General features: G+C 46.0%; 1 long non-coding RNA gene across 1 annotated transcript in view; it reads right to left on the reverse strand.

Moving 5' to 3' along the window:
- Nucleotides 1–2,932: 2,932 nt before the first annotated feature.
- Nucleotides 2,933–17,407, reverse strand: part of LOC134970410 (uncharacterized) — a 66,948-nt gene continuing 52,473 nt past the window's right edge. Inside the window, exon 3 of the long non-coding RNA XR_010189772.1 lies at nucleotides 2,933–3,220. This is a non-coding gene — a long non-coding RNA (uncharacterized LOC134970410). The remainder of the gene's footprint in view (nucleotides 3,221–17,407) is intronic.

Here is a 17,407-nt window from a genome sequence, read left to right on the forward strand (position 1 = left end):
CTTTTACGGCCAATTTGTGTGTTTCCGTACGTAATTTTCTGATTTTAATTACGGATTGGTACTTACCATTCGCGGCAGTGTTTTGATTACTTTCGCGGCCGTATTTTTTACTACTTTCGTTTTTGTCACTCGAACGTGATTGGTTGGGTTTGTGATGGAGGAGTGTCTGTGCTGCTTAGTATATAAATATGCCCCAAACCGGACGGACCTCGTGGGTTTAGCTAGTGGAGAGGGGAGAGGTAGTGGTGTGTGCTGCTGGAGAGTAGTAAAGTGGTTTTGGTGAGTTTAATTGATTGCTGAGTGCTGTATTATGTTTGGAAGTCGTCTTGTGATTATTGTTGTCTGGTTATTTAAAAGTTTGTCTATTTTTTTGTGGTTGTATTTTTTTTTCCAGTCTATTGTCCTTGTTTGTGTGTGTGTGTGTGTGTGTGTGTGTGTGTGTGTGTGTGTGTGTGTGTGTGTGTGTGTGTGTGTGTGTGTGTGTGTGTGTGTGTGTTGGTGTGTGGTGTGTAGTGTTAGTGGAGGAGTGTATTATTTTTATTTTTTTTATTACTGTTAATTATTGTTTGTGTCTATTATGTCACAGTCAGACGTCAGTGAGGCGGAGGGGGTGAGTGAGAGGGAGGAGGTGAGTGAAGCTGAGGGTGTTAGTGAGAGGGAGGAGGTTACCACAGGGACGCGTGGTGAGCTAAATGGCTCAGGAGGCACTGGCTAGCATCAGAGCCAGATTTACATGCAATATATGATCCAAAGGGTACATCTGGGCATTATACACAGGTACAGCAGTATAAACTCCTGGAAATTTGGTGAGTTTTGATCATAGATGTGCGGAAAAGATAGACAGGTGAGGCACTGCCTCACATGCCATAGACTTTTTACTCCAAAGTTTTGGCTATAAAAATTATTAGAATAATACAAAGAAGATATTTCAAACAAATTCTTTGTATTTTTCATATACTTTATACAATCAAAACTCTGGCACAAACGTTAGTATGACAGGAAAGGCTCTGCCTCACCTGCCTCACCCCACCACACGTCACTGGAGGTTAGTGAGGCGGAGGGGGAGAGTGAGGTTGAGTAGGAGGGTGAGGTTGTTGCTGCGGCCTCTAGTGAGAGTGACAGTGATGGTGCTGTTGCTCTGCAGCCACGCACCACTACGAAGACAGAACGCAACGTTAAATTTAGTTACGCAGAAAATGTTGCGTTGGTGCATGAGCTGATGCGCCATCATCGCCAGCTCTTTGGCCGTGAGTCCTCCAAGGTCACATCTCGCTGAAAGAGTGTTCTTTGGGGTAAAGTTGTTGTTGCTGCTGTGAACAGCGAGGGTATGGTGAGAAGGACCGAGGACACGTGTCGTAAATGCTTTTACAACATAAAGCGCCGTGTCAAGGCAAAGATGGCCAAGGAGGCAAAGTCGGCCCGCCAAACCGGGGGAGGCCATCCGTTTATAGCAACATATTCTGAGTGGGAGGAGCCCGTGCGGTCCTTAATTCCTTCCGAAGTGGTTGGTGCCACTTATGTGCGGGATTCCGATGGTCCCAGGCCGGATGGCGAGTTATGTAATATATTTTATTCAAACATTTTCAATTTTATTGTTTTCATTTAGAATCAGTAAAGTACCGTTTTGCAGAATATTTGGCATATGCTTGTTTAGCGTGTCTTAGTTAGTGCTATTGTGCCTATCAGTGTTGTTTTTGTAAATTTCCCAGTATGTTTAGAATGTCTGCTGCAAATTGTGTTATTAGCTTGTTTGTTTGGCTTGTGAAATGACACTTATTTAGCTATGTTTGGTGTGGATCATGGGGCCAAACCTCATTTCTCTTAAAATGTTTAAGAAGGTTTTTGCTTTTTGTATTAAGGACACATGATCGCATGTTTTTTTTTTTTTATGGGGATGTGATTTGTCTAGGTTTGTTGAAAAAATATCCAGGTGATGTACATTGGCCATTTATGTACTATGGGGGTCATTCTGAGTTGTTCGCTCATTGCCGATTTTCGCAACGGAGCGATTAAGGCAAAAATGCGCATGCGCATAGTATTTTAGCACAAAACTTAGTAGATTTACTCACGTCCGAACGAAGAATTTTCATCGTTGAAGTTATCGGAGTGTGATTGACAGGAAGTGGGTGTTTCTGGGCGGAAACTGACCGTTTTCTGGGAGTGTGCGAAAAAACGCAGGCGTGCCAGGGAAAAACGCGGGAGTGTCTGGAGAAACAGGGGAGTGGCTGGCCGAACGCAGGGCGTGTTTGTGACGTCAAACCAGGAACGAAACGGGCTGAGCTGATCGCAGTGTAGGAGTAAGTCTCGAGCTACTCAGAAACTGCTAAGAAATTTCTATTCGCAATTCTGCTAATCTTTCATTCGCAATTCTGCTAAGCTAAGATACACTCCCAGAGGGCGGCGGCTTAGCGTGTGCAATGCTGCTAAAAGCAGCTAGCGAGCGAACAACTCGGAATGAGGGCCTATGTGCTTTGCATGTAGGTGTTTTGATTACAAAGAGGTTATTCTTGGTGATGGTTGTATATTTTAACAATAGTGGTAGTTTTCCAAAATACATATTTGGTTAATGAATGATGCATTTGGTATGTAGTCTGTTATTGTTGTATAATTGTATGTGTCTAAAGTTGTGATTGTAACATTCATCTGTGTGGCATTGTAAGCTACGCACGTGTGTCCATGTGTGTTGCATTGTTTTTTTTTCAATTGTGCAGAAGTGGCATTACACAATATAGACCTAATGGAATATCGATGTTGGTTTTGGGTTAGGTATGTGCTTGTCATTCATAATGGATAAATGTTGACTGTTTGTTTTGTTTTTTGCAATTACATTTGTGTGTACAAACCTCAAACTTAATGTTTTTACAGTAGCAACCAAAACAACACGCCACACTACTACCACAAATGTCGCACATGAGGCTGCTGGTACTGCAGGTAATGTATTATTGAAATGACGCTTAAGGTGGCTGCAAAGTATTTTTACAAAATAATAATGTACAAATTTTGCAAATAGGTTCATCCCGTCATCACCCGACTGTGCAAATGCGCACAAGCCACGGAACAGCCACGCAGAAACACGTGGCACATAAAAGACACTGTCCAGATCTGCCGACACCACAAGCTGCATCTCCACCAAAGCGACGCATATCTATGGTCTCATCAAGGCCACCGTCCGATTCGTTGGCGCCTTCACCAACCCGTGAACCACAGTCCCCTCATCTTCCTGGTGAGTACAAAAAAAATAACATTACAACACATAACACACTGAACATTACACATATTTAGCTAATAAGCAAACACACACAGTAATCCGATGACATTACCAAATAATAAAAGGATGGTTAGGAAATGTACAGCCCTTTAAACCACCTTAATACATCTAGCTATTTTTCTGTGTGAACATTTGAAGCCTACACTAGCATATTTAGCTCAAGTATCCAAACAAATCCGAAATACAAGATTATACACAATATAATTTTGTCCCGTTGTATATTGTAAACTTTAGTTAAAGCAGGGTGTTTGTAGTGTATTACCATCATAGATGTATTCTAAACTACCCACATAGTGATTTATGTGGATTTAGACTTCCACAGGGATTGGCCTTTTTTTGGGGAAATATTGCTTCCTGTTTGGCCTTTAGCTTGTGGCCTAAAAAAATGTTAAAAATAAAAAATAGGGCATGCCGTAATGGTAAGGATGAATTTTGGCTTATGTAGTTAAGGTATTGGCATCAATGCGTTTCTGGCATGTTGTAACACAAATATGCAAAAATTAAAAATAACATTTGCAAATAATAATAAAACTTTCTCACATTAAACCACACACAGATGATGCCAGCATGACACCGGCCCACCAGCCAGCTGATATGGAGGCTACTTTTTTGCTTGACCTGCAGCCACTAGACATTACCAGACCAAGCACACCACCTATGTCTCTGCATCCTCCAACAACTCCACGAATGAGCCCCGCCACACCACAGCCACACCACAGCCACAAAACCCAGAGCAGGCATTTTGGTACAGCTGGGCAACACAACAGTCGCACGATTTAGACTGTCTTCGCAGACAAACTCAACTGCTCTCAAGTCTGCCACATTACCTGCCGAGAATCAGTCGCACTATGAGCCGACAAAATTCAGAGATGAGTAGAATAGCCAGTGTCGGACTGGGGCATGAAGGGCCCACCGGGGGAATGCAGTTATAGGGGACCATACTTAGGGGTGTAGCGAGCCTACAAAGGTGGTGTGGCCAGTCTCCACAGAGGCCTGAAATACACAATAGTTCAGTGTAGTGTAATGTATTATACATGGTAGATATATTGCAAGTGCACAGTCTGGAGCCTGATCCCCAGAGGAAGGAGTGGGCCCTCTGGCAGTGGGGCCTACCGGTGGTTTCCCTGGTACCCCTGTAGGCCAGTCCGACCCTGAGAATAGCTACTTGTATGGAGCAAATGCGGGCTGATATCAGCCACATGATGAACACTTTGGCACGTATTATGGATGGCCAAATGAGGCAGCACCAAAACTACCTCAATCTGCTGAGAACAACACGGCATCAAATACTCAACTTAACGCCACACTTACCTCAGCCACAATATACCTTTATTAAACACACAACAAGCGAGCACCAGCTCCGAAACAACCACCCCTATAAATACTCCAGTTACCTCCTCAGTAAGGAGATCAGTCAGAAGAAGATCAAATGTGCCTGGGCCACACTCTGCCGGCTCTAAGGGATCTAAAAAAAATGAAGTAGTCCGCATCAGGTGTTATTTTGTTAGAGGGGTAAACAATGTCAGGTTGACATAAAATTTTGGATATTTTTCACTAAAGTTTAATAAACATATTTGTTTAAACATGAGTTATCTGTTTTGTGTCCGCAAAAAATATTGGCCCTCATTCCGAGTTGATCGCTCGCTGACGATTTTCGCAGCACAGCGATCAGGTGAAAAAACGGCATTTATGCGCATGCGCATGGTACGCAGCGCGCATGCGCTAAGTACTTTCACACAGAACTTAGTAGTTTTACACAAGCTCTAGCGATGCTTTTCAGTCGCACGAGTGTTCGTTGTTTGATTGACAGGAAGTGGGTGTTTCTGGGCGGCAACTCAGCGTTTTCAGGGAGTGTGCTAAAAAACGCAGGCGTGCCTGACAAAAACGCAGGAGTGGCTGGAGAAACGGGGGAGTGGCTGGCCGAATGCAGGGCGTGTTTTTTGTGACGTCAAACCAGGAACTAAACAGACTGAGGTGATCGCAATCTAGGAGTAGGTCTGGAGCTACTCAGAAACTGCAGGGAAAGATTTTCGAGCAATTCTGCTAATCTTTCGTTCGCACTTCTGCTAAGCTAAGATACACTCCCAGAGGGCGGCGGCCTAGCGTGTGCAATGCTGCTAAAAGCAGCTAGCGAGCGAACAACTCGGAATGAGGGCCATAGTTAGAATGAGTAAATTTAGATTATGTCATTATTTCGACAATGTTGCTCACACAAATTTAAAAACTTACTGTCTTTACATAATGGCTTGGATAGAATAGGCCACATATGTTGAACAGATTCTAGGCCACAAATATTAAGTACCTAATGAGCATCATCATCCTTATTTGCTAGAATAAGTCTCCATTACTACAAATATACTGTCTGGCCCTAGGTGGATTATGCTCAATGTGTGTTAAAACTATGTCACCTGTGCATATTGGCCATGCCGCCAAGCGCATAGAAAGCTTACATGACTGTATGCCAATGATACTCCAGACTGCGTAGGTCATGTAATATGGCCGAAACAGCATAAACTCACCGGCTGGGCTTGCGGCACGCCTCTTAATGCATCACTTTGGCTCGGAAGGGGTTACAGTTTCTGTGGGAGGAACGTAAGGAAAACTGCCTGGATTGTGATTGGCTGGATTCTGTATAGGGGCTGGTCTGACATACATATCATCTTCAGACCTAGGACATCCTGCCTCTTTACAATTTTTTCCGTGAACTGCAAGTACTACTGAATTAATCATTATCTGTTCATTTTCAATTATTCTTTTCCTTTCCTAACTCTCTTCTCTCTTCCCCCTCTCTTGTTCCTTCCCTATTCTTCCTTCTAGTCACCTCTGCGGTCTCCTATCCCTGTTCCTTTTCTTCTTTCTATCTACTCTTGCTCTGTTTTATGGCTTAGGCGGCCTCAGCCTGACCCAGACACAGCGCGTGGCCTCCCCATCTGGCTCATGGACTCCACTGAGGTCCGGCCGGCCGGGGTAGACCTGCTGCGGCTGCTGTACGGGAGACTCAGGGCGTGCGCGGCAGGGCTCGGCCGCCCGCCCCTGCTCCCCTACGTCCGTGCTCTCCTCTCTGTCCCCGCCGCTAGCTGCGGCCGTGGACGGAGCGCCGGGGGTCCGTATGAGGCGGAAGTTGCCTGACAGGGACGGTGTCGCGCCGTCCCTGATCCCGCACTTAGGCTGCTGGCGGCTGCTCGAGTCATGTGGGGTCGGGACAGCGCTCCCGCCCTGCTGCTCGGCGGCTCTCGCCCACCAGGGGGGGCAGCCCCCATACTTATACAACGGCACTGGCTCAGTGGACAAGTAAGTGAGCTACGTGTACGGTCGCCGGTTCAGTGCCAGCCAGGGCACACCCAACTTGTCTCATCTTACACCGGGGAAAACACGCTCCAGCGGGCTGCTGGGGGGCACGCGGCTGACGGACCCGAGGGGTCCGAAGGCGCACGCGAGCCGGCGTTTCCTGCAGTCACCAGGGGGGCCCATATGAGGCTTACTCTCGCTGGTGCTGTTTTCCGTGGGCAGCCTCAGGTCCGGGTAGCGCCCTCCAGCAGCAGGGCGGGGCGACGCTCCCGCTCTGCGGCTGCGGATGGCCTGTTGCCGCCATTGGACCTGGCAGGGCCCGACGGGCGGGGTCTTTCCGGGTCCGCCGCGGTGGGACGGGCCTCTCCTGCCGAGGTTGGACCCGTGGCGCCAGCCCCTTTCCGGGTTGGCTCGAGTAGCTATTATTTCTGCCGCCAGACGTGGCCGTGCGGCCCCTGCCGGTCATAAGCTGGCGTCCCAGCTGCTGGTCACTCCCCCATGGGGGGTGGAATGCGCAGGCGGGTGGCGAGCGATCTGGCCCTCCCTGTGTCCAGGTTCCTACTATGCCAATGACACTCCTGGTTCCACCACTATATTATAAAATCTAGGTTGGTTTGCAATGCAGACAACACAAGTGTGTATATTTTTCACAATAATGTGAGCGAGGTCAGGAATATTATTTTATAAACTGTGTTAAGTCACATTACACATGGCATATTTGAATAAAATAGAGTATATTTAGAACAATTCAACAAATGACACTTTTGGCCAAGGTGGACTGTGCGACTGAATGGACATCGACACACACAGCCTGAAAACTGGCATTTTAAGGTAAGTTCAACTTATAGTGAGGAGTGTGGTCAAGGCTAAGACAGAGTGAGAGTGTGTTGTTTCAGGTTGTAATTCCAAATTGTCAAGGTCACACACACGGTTAATGTGTATTCTATGTAGTCTGAATCAGCTGTATGGTCTCTTAATAGGCAACATAAACCAAAAAGCCCTGCTAACCATCATCAGTTTCATGGCCCTGGTTTATGGTTAAATGATGGAGCAGTGTCAGGAATAGATTTGAACACATAAATTTACAGCAACACAGGCCAGCAGCCATTTCTGAGTGTGGGATTGTAATTATGTGCTTATGTTCTTTTTTATGTTGCCAAAAATGTAGGAGTAATTTATGTTTAAGATGAAACACATCTAAACACGCTTTTCAAAAGCAGGTCTATTTTATTTTCGTATTTTTTTACGATTCTCTAATTTTCACGGACGCAATGATCATTTTACGGTGGTAATAACAAATACGAATTTTTGGTAAATTACCGTGTTCAATACCTAAACAGCCGTGTTTGGCCGATGGTGTATTCATTCGTATTTGAAAACTCTGCCGTAAAATACATTACGAATACTCTCATCACTGCCGAGATTTCTGTTTAGTAAATTCCCGAGATGACAATTTGAAAAAAAACACAAAAAAAAAAAACGGTCAAAATCGGGAGCTTAGTAAATATACCCCAATGTCTGGTTCTGCCCATATATTCAGCAAAATTGGTTTAAACTTCATTCCTTTATTAAGCGAATTATAGGGCTTTATATACCTTTCATCTGGGAACCCTTTCTATTGGCAGATTTCACTAACTGATCCCTCATGTCCCTCCATATTCCATTTTTGACAATTCTGGTTACTGTGGCTAGGAAGGTGCTTTTGCAGAAATGGATATCTAAACAATCCCCTATGCTGAGCACTGTTACACAAAAATTGCTTTCTGTTCTATATTTTGACAGACGCCTAGCCATGACAGATTTTGAAAAAGGAGTGACTACCTTTCATAAACGCTGGGGTCTTTATTTATATTACTTACCAAACTCACAATCTGAATCAGTAATGCAGGTTTTTAAAATACTTCCTAGTATATGCTCTATACTCTTGGGGTCATTCTGACCGGATCGCACGCTGCAGTTTATCGCAGCGCAGCGATCGGGTCAGAACTGCGCATGACAGGCAGAGTCGGTCGCTGGGCGGGAGGGGAGGGGACGAACGGCGCCGTTTGGCTGACGTTTCGTGGGATCAGTCCGGCCAACGCAGGCATGGCCGGACCGTGCGGGGGGCGGGACGCTGCTGCGTGACGAGTATCTCCCGGCCAGCACGCTAAAGCTGCGTTGACCGGGATCTACTCCTAAAGTGCAAAAGCATTGGATGCTTTTGCACTTCTGCGGGGGGAAGGGGAGGGGCCGGCACTGACATGCGGGGCGGGATAGCCCTGTGCTGGGCGTCCCCCCGCATGTCTATTGTCATGATCGTAGCCCTGCAATACGATAATTATAACGTATTACAGTACTTTTATGTGCTTAATTTTCTTGGGTTTTGTCGGGTTCTGTGGAAATCTAGTTTTTTTCCCACTTGAACCCTGTGACGTGATGACTGGACTTCCTCTTTCCTGCCTCTTCCACTCCTTTCTTTTCTTTCTTCTCTTCTCTTTCTCTCTTTTTTCCCTGGGTTTTCTGTCCTTGAGTTTCTCTGTTTTAGTTTTGTGTTTCTTCCTCATTGTGTTGTTTTCATTGTTTCTCTTGACGAAAATGAAGAATGAAGTTGTGAAATATCTGTCAATAATGCCCTGCACATTTCTTTTGCAATTCTTGATTCGTCTGACTATTATTATGTACCAGTACCATGGATTTTGCTCTGTTATACCTATGTTTATTGCATTATTATTGATGCCTCTGTGTTTTATTTGACTTCTCAATAAAATTGTTTTGGAAAAAAAAGAAAAGAAAGGAGGGGTCCCATGTGCAGTCGCTCTCCGGGCCCCCAAGTCTCGAGTCAGCAGCGCATACTCTGAGCATTAGGGTAACTTGTAGACCCTAGCGTTGTAACAGGGTCTAATGCGCAAAATGCCAGGAAAATGTCCTCTGCGCCATTTTCCCAGTGATTTTTGTAGCATTGCTGCCACCAAATGGGGACTCCGGAGGGGTAAGTATTAGAAAAAATGGGTAGATATCCCACTATGTTAATGTCAATTCTCAATGATACCCCTTTAACACTAAATATGCGCGGGAGCCTGACACGGGTGCTACCCGGCTGCGACCCACGTCATCCCCTTTTCCACTGCAGTCACCAACCCGGCAAATTGCGGTGACACGGTGGGGGCGGCCCTTGGAGATCACATGATCTCCAAGCACCGCCCTTCCATCCACTGTGAACGGGAGCCGTGTCGCATCGACCTGGCTTCCGTTTATACAGCACAACTTGCCGGGTTGAACCCGTGTTCAACCCTGCAAGCTACCCTAGTTGGAATAGCGGGTCACTGGACCCGGATTATTCCAACTCGGCCCTTTTACACCAGCCAGCAACACGGGTTATGCGCGTTTATCTGCAATAACGCGTGTTATATGCTGGCTGGTGTAAAAGGGGTATGAATGAAAACAGAATCATACTGTGAAGTGTCCAACAGTTTTACTTTCCTATGTAACAACCTCAGCTTTATATTACAGGCATGGAACGACTTTTATAAAACCAGTGCAGAGGGAAACTAGTAAGAGCGCCTCGGAGAGTGTTTGCAATTTGTCTTTTCATACTGGTTTTGCTGTCTTTGAGCTGGAGTGATCCCAGTGATGTAAAAAGTGCCCTTTGCAGTGCAGTATTTATAATGTAGCGATGGTGTTTGAGTTGGACTTGTTCCGTTACAGACAGCCGTAGAGGTGTTTGCTGACACCGCTGACAGCAGCCTGCCGTACTCTGCATGACATTGTATAACACATTGCTTTGCAGGACATTAATAAAAACAGCACCTGGCGCTCAGAAAGTTCAAACTATGACTTTCACTTACTTTCCCCTTCATAAAATATATACAAAATTGCTATCAAATAATACAGCATGTGTGAGTCTTAATATATATATATTGTGCATAGTTGCCGGCTCTTTGGCTGCCTGGGACGGGGCAGTGAGGTCGGCGGTGCGGGGCGGCGTGAAGCTGTGCTTGCGTCATCATTACTTCACTCCTAGCTATACCATGCAGTGATTAATGGCATTGTGAAGCAGGGGGGGCGGGGTGACGATAACACAATTCAGCACGAGTCGCATATTGGGCTGCCCGAACCGGCAAGCGGCCTCCAGGAGACTTGCACACTCGATTGAGCATCCGGGAGAGCCATCCGAGATTGGCAAATCTCCCGGATGTTCCAGGAGAGAAGACAAGTATGATATTATACCAATGTGCAAAACCCCACACTGCTACATTTTGAAGCGTTGCAATACACCTCATTTAAATGTAGCTTCTACCATCCACGGCTACAGGGCCCTCCCTTACGTCTGGGCCCCCTGGGTGCTGCACACTATTCAATGGTGATGGTTTCAATTTAGTGCATATTAGTTCTTATTCACTGAAATATAATCCAGTTCAATCTTTGAAAAGTATGAAAAATCCTGCAAATGGTGCAATGAATAAAATGCAGTATATAAGGCCTAATTCACACCTGATCGCTGCTCTGTGTTTTTGCAGATAGCCTCCACCCATAGAGAGTAAAAACCCGCCCCGTGCAAGTGTGTGAATGCATGCGTACGCCGTGCGAAAACGCAGCCAGACAGCGGCCATCTGCAAATCCGTTCACAACTCACTCACCATCTAATGATTTTTCCATTCTGTGCAGTCTCTGCACAGCCCAGGATTTACTCCTACAGTGCGATAAAAACAGGCTGATCGGGGCCGGAGCTGCCGTCACACACCCGCCCTGAAAACGCTTGGGTACGCAGGCGTTTTTCCTGACACTCCCAGCTACCACCCACACACGTCCGCTTCCTGTCAATCACCTTGCATACTTCTAACGAACAAAATTTTCGCACCATCCTGTCGCTGTTTGGGCTTGCGCCTGCGCATTGCAGTGCATACGCATGCGCAGTCATTCGATAATCGTCCTCTGTGCGATTTCGCACAACAGCGATCGGGTCTGAATTAAGCCCCATACACACTAGACGAGATTTTGAAAGATCTCACTCAGAATATCTTTAACAATCTCGTCCAGTGTGTACAATAAATGTCGTTAACGATGCGCGCTCCCGTGCATCGTTAATGACCCCCTCCCTCGTCCGAACATGTGTGGACGAGGGAGGTCCTCGTTAACGACAGCCATACTGCAGATGCTGCATGGCTGTCCCCCCCCCCTTCCCCCGCCGAACCTTACCCCGCAGTTGCTGCCTGTCTTGGCCGCATCGGCAAGTGTCTATGCCGCCCCCCCTCGCCAGGTCCCTGCTGCCAATATCGGCGTCGGCGGGGATCGGGTAGTGTGTAGGGCCCTTTAGTCCCATAATCACTATTTCTGCAACACAGTGAAATAAAATTTTGCACAGTACCAGCACCCAACATTGGAGAGACACACGCTCAGCGGCGCTGGTTTCATAAATGTGTCTCATTGTCTTACTGAAAATTCCCGAGCTGCACAACGTGATCTTGATATTATAATTATTGGCACAGAGCGGTCACCTCCACACGACAGTTGTGAAACACTAAGTATCAGTTCCAAAACACAGAAATAAAGATATAATAGGAAACCCAATCTATCACTGGAGGAAAATACAGTTGCAAAGGTTACAAACAAAACATGTTCTGTTATTCATAATACTGGTTTGGTTACAAGTATCAACAGTTAGGTAACATTTAAATGTCAAAGCTTTGTCCCACAGCGAGCCCTACAGCATGTTGTGATTACAGTTTATTACACAGTATGGGGCTTTACGCAACATGGGAAACAATAACAGCCGCAGTCTATTCATAACAGAGCATTCCCTACCTGTTGGAAACTTTCATCTGTACGGCTGCCGTATCATCCTAAATCGCTACCACAGCGTCCTAGTGTGTCAGGTAGTGTGTCCATTCACCGAGCAGTTCACAATAGATGACAATTGTCATATGCGCTGTTCTATATATAGCGGATTGTCTACACAGTGGAAAAAGATACCAAGAGGCAGTAACCATGCCACAACCTCAACCTTGGTGCCAGGTGTATGCCAGAAGAGAGTAGCAGTACATGCGACTGGGTTACACCAGGAGAGAGCAGTAGTATATGTGCCTGGGTTACACCGGGAGAGAGCAGTAGTATATGTGCCTGGGTTACACCAGGAGAGAGCAGTAGTATATGCGCCTGGGATACACCAGGAGAAAGCAGTAGTATATGCGCCTGGGTTACACCAGGAGAGAGCAGTAGTATATGCGCCTGGGATACACCAGGAGAGAGCAGTAGTATATGTGCCTGGGTTACACCGGGAGAAAACAGTAGTATATGTACCTGTGATACACCAGGAGAGAACAGTGGTATATGTGCCTGAGTTACACCAGGAGAGAGCAGTAGTATATGTGCCTGGGTTACACCAGGAGAGAGCAGTAGTATATGCGCCTGGGATACACCAGGAGAGAGCAGTAGTATATGTGCCTGGGTTACACCAGGAGAGAGCAGTAGTATATGCGCCTGGGATACACCAGGAGAGAGCAGTAGTATATGTGCCTGCGTTACACCAGGACAGACCAGTAGTATATGCGCCTGGGTTACACCAGGAGAGAATAGTAGTATATGCGCCTGGGTTACACCAGGAGAGAGCAGTAGTATATGTGCCTGGGATACACCAGGAGAGAGCAGTAGTATATGTGCCTGCGTTACACCAGGACAGAACAGTAGTATATGTGCCTGAGTTACACCAGGAGAGAGACTAGTAGTATATGTGCCTGAGTTACACCAGGAGAGAGCAATAGTATATGTGCCTGGGATACACCAGGAGAGAGCAGTAGTATATGTACCTGGGATACACCAGGAGAGAACAGTAGTATATGTGCCTGGGTTACACCAGGAGAGAGCAGTAGTATATGTGCCTGGGTTACACCAGGAGATAACAGTAGTATATGTGCCTGGGTTACACCGGGAGAGAGCAGTAGTATATGTGCCTGGGTTACACCAGGAGAGAACAGTAGTATATGTGCCTGGGTTATACCAGGAGAGAACAGTAGTATATGTGCCTGGGTTACACCAGGAGAGAACAGTAGTATATGCACCTGGGTTACACCAGGAGAGAACAGTAGTATATGTGCCTGGGTTACACCAGGAGAGAGCAGTAGTATATGTGCCTGGGTTACACCGGGAGAGAGCAGTAGTATATGTGCCTGGGTTACACCAGGAGAGAGCAGTAGTATAAGTGCCTGGGTTACACCGGGAGAGAGCAGTAGTATATGCGCCTGGGCATGTTTTTATTTATGCACAGCTTCCATTTTATAACAAAATATAAACATTATAATCATATTTACAATTATATACATAATAAATAAATAAATAGAGATCATTACATCATGATATTTACCGTTTACATAACTCAAATATGTTTTCCATCACTTTATCATACTTTCATTTTAAACATTTTCCTTGATCCACATAATTTCTGTGAATCCATTTCAGGGCACTTCCCCAACATTTCCCACTTAGCTGACTCAACATTTAACACACATTTATCCATCTATCATAAACCCTCCACCTCCATACACTCCCACATTTATCCACAATCCTACCTTCATTCATACCTTTCACCCTCCATACATGCCGGACTACCAACAAATAATTATAACTAGAGTGACATATTTGCATATTTTAAGGTGTATGCAAACCCCTTCTTTAAAAAAAAAAGAAACTACAAAACCTAATCAGCTGAGAAAAAGTGACCAGGACAGAAAAGCACCTGAGACTGAAAAGAGGAAATCTTCCACTACCCACTAAGGGGGTTTCAACTGGCGCCACAATGTGGACCAGCTGACAGTGTCCAATCTCTTCTTCTCCAGATCCATCATCCGACTCACCTCATGAAGAATACGACCCACCACCTCTTCACAGGGAAGGACTTTTCCTCTCAAACTAACCAGACACCGTGCCTGCCACGTGTGGAACCTAACCGCTAAGCTGACTAAAAAAATTGTGCCTAAATCAAAGCCCCCATACCCTTTGAATGCCCCGTAGACCCATTCCGGGTAACTGAGCCCCGAAAGGCAAGGGATGCCTATGGCACCCGACACTGTTTTGTAAACCTTTATGTTAAAGGGACATCTACAGAAGAAGTGGTCCATGGTCTCCTCCTCCCCTTGACATTCCTCCCGTGGGCAAACACGTTCATCGGCACTTCTAAATTTGATGTTTACCCTAACATAAAGCTTCCCTTGAAAAGAGAACCAGGCAATATCCCTAAACTTCAGAGGCACCCTCTGGGAATTTACCAGATTCAATCCTTCTGTGAGAACATTACCTGGGCAGTCTTTCAGGGCCAATGGGACATAAAAGTGGGAACACAAGACCCTCTTCCCCAACTCCTTTCTCGAGAGATCTCTTATATCACCCACCTGCAGGCCCCATCGCCTAATCACTTTCAGACACTGGATCACATAGATCGGGAGGTAGCCTCTCTGAGCCCGAAAAATTCTCAGTCTGCCATCCTGTAACCATACTCTAATAAAGGGAGACACCCATTCCCTAAAGCCATTTACCCACCGAGGGGGCGTCTCTAAGCAGAGACCACCGACATTTAGCTTTAAAAAAGCTGTTACAAAGAAGACTACGGGGTTTACCATATCCAAGCCCCCTTCTGTCCTCGGTCTGTAAGTTATACCTCTTTTCACAATGTTCATCTTGTTCCCCCACAAAAGTAGAAAAAACAAGGAATTCATTCTAGTCCACAAAGATTGCGGCAAAAAACATACATAGCTGACATACAAAAACATTGGGATCAGGTAAGTTTTACACAGGTCCACCCTTTCCCTCAGAGAGAACTTCCATCCTATCCAGCTCTTTACTTTACGGGTTGCACCATCCAGTTTCCCGACCCAATTTGTACTTGCATAGTCACCATGATCAAATTTGATGCCCAAGATTTTTATACATTGACTGGCCCTGGGGAGGCTGTCCGGAAGATCAAACTCGTTGCCTTCCTCCCCCATCCAGAAAGCTTCACACTTGTCCTGATTGATTATGGAACCCGAAGCACTTGAATATTCCATGATCAGTTGGTCTACATCACGTGCCTCTGCCACCGATGACAGGACTACTGTGACATCATCAGCATAGGCTACTACACTCAAAGGAAACTCTGGGTTCAGCTGTACCCCTTCCAACATGCCGCCCTCAACCCTTCTTATAAAAGGATCGATTGCAAACACGTACAAAAGAGGGCTCAGGGGACACCCCTGACGAACACCAGAGTCTACCGGAAATGCAGGCCCTACCCAACCATTCACAAGCGGGAAGCTCTCGGCCTTTTTATATAAAACTTTCAACCAATTTACCACCCTTATAGGGAAACCATACCTTTCAAGTAAGGCCCACAGGTACTCATGATTGACCCGATCAAAAGCCTTAGACTGATCCAATGCCAGCAGAAACTTATTCAACTTTCCAGCCCTGCACCTTTCAAGAGCCTCCCGGACACCAAGGACAGCAGTAAAGGTACTGCGGCCCTTTACAGTACAGTGCTGGGAAGGCGAAAGTACAAGCTCTGAAAATTCCCTTAGCCTGTTGAAAAAGATTTTTGCCAGAATCTTTCTGTCCGTATTGAGAAGAGCGATGGGGCGCCAGTTCTCAATATGGACCGGGTCCTTACCTTTGGACAGCAAAAGAAGAGCTGACTGTCTCATGGAAGGAGGGAGTTCACCCTCACCCAGGCTAGTATTATATACTTCCGTAAGACGAGGAGCCAGGATATCTGAGAATTCTTTATAGAATTCAGCTGTTAAACCATCTGGTCCTGGAGATTTTTTGGGAGTTAACCCGCCAATTGCCTCTCTGACCTCCTCCACACCTATTTCGCTGTTCAAACAGTCAAAAGAAGCATCTGGCTCCACAAGACCAGGTGTCTCCCTCAGAAATGCCTCCATCGTTTCTCTGTCAAGTGCCTTCGCAGACAAGAGTTCAGCGTAATAGGACCTGATGACTTTTAGGATGCCTTCCTCACCCTTCTGAAGCACACCCTCTCCATCAACAAGCCCTCTTATCTCTTTAACATCAATCCCCCTTCTACAACTTTGGTAGGGATCCGGGGAGTGGTACTTTCCGTAATCCCTCTCCAAAATCAAAGAAGATAGACGGCTATACTGATGTTCTCTCATCTGTGATTTCACCTGGGAAATTTCCCCACTATCCCCCTGTTCAGAGATCAGGAAATCTAATCTCCTTCTTAGAGTATAGTAGGTATTTTTTTTAACCAAGTTTCTTTTGACTACTAGCCTCCTGAAAAGACTTCGGGCTCTCTTTTTTACTTCCTCCCACCACTCCGATCTACTCCAACCAGCCTCCAACAGTGACTCCTGCGCCTGAAAAAACTCCCTGAAAGACTGTCTCACTTCCTCTTCCTTGAGAAGCTCAGCATTCAGGCGCCACAGACCCCTTCCTTTCTGGAAGGATTGCGAGGCATTCAAAACAAAACTTAAGTACCCGTGATCAGAGAACTCTACAAACTTTACCTCTGAAGGTAAAGTGCTTGAGGACTCCTTAGCAAAAAACCTGTCTATTCTAGATCTGCGCTGACCACAAAAGTAAGTGTACCCCGTGAGGTCTGGTTGATGTTTAACGTGTACATCAACCATACCTGCCTGACTAGCCATACTAACTAAAAAATTCTCATCATAGCCCAGCCTCAGTCCTCTGGAGCCTCCCCTGTCTTTTGGCCTAATGATGGCATTGAAATCGCCCCCAAAGATGACTTGCTGGGCCGTGAAAAGAAAGGGTTTAACCATTTCAAAAAGACATTTCCTATCCCAGCGAGACTGGGGGCCATAGATATTGATAAGCCTAAGGTTATGTCCTCTTAAAGTGACATCGAAAATCATACACCTTCCCACT

The sequence above is a fragment of the Pseudophryne corroboree genome, chromosome 11 (genome assembly GCF_028390025.1).
Source record: "Pseudophryne corroboree isolate aPseCor3 chromosome 11, aPseCor3.hap2, whole genome shotgun sequence".
NCBI lineage: Eukaryota > Metazoa > Chordata > Amphibia > Anura > Myobatrachidae > Pseudophryne > Pseudophryne corroboree.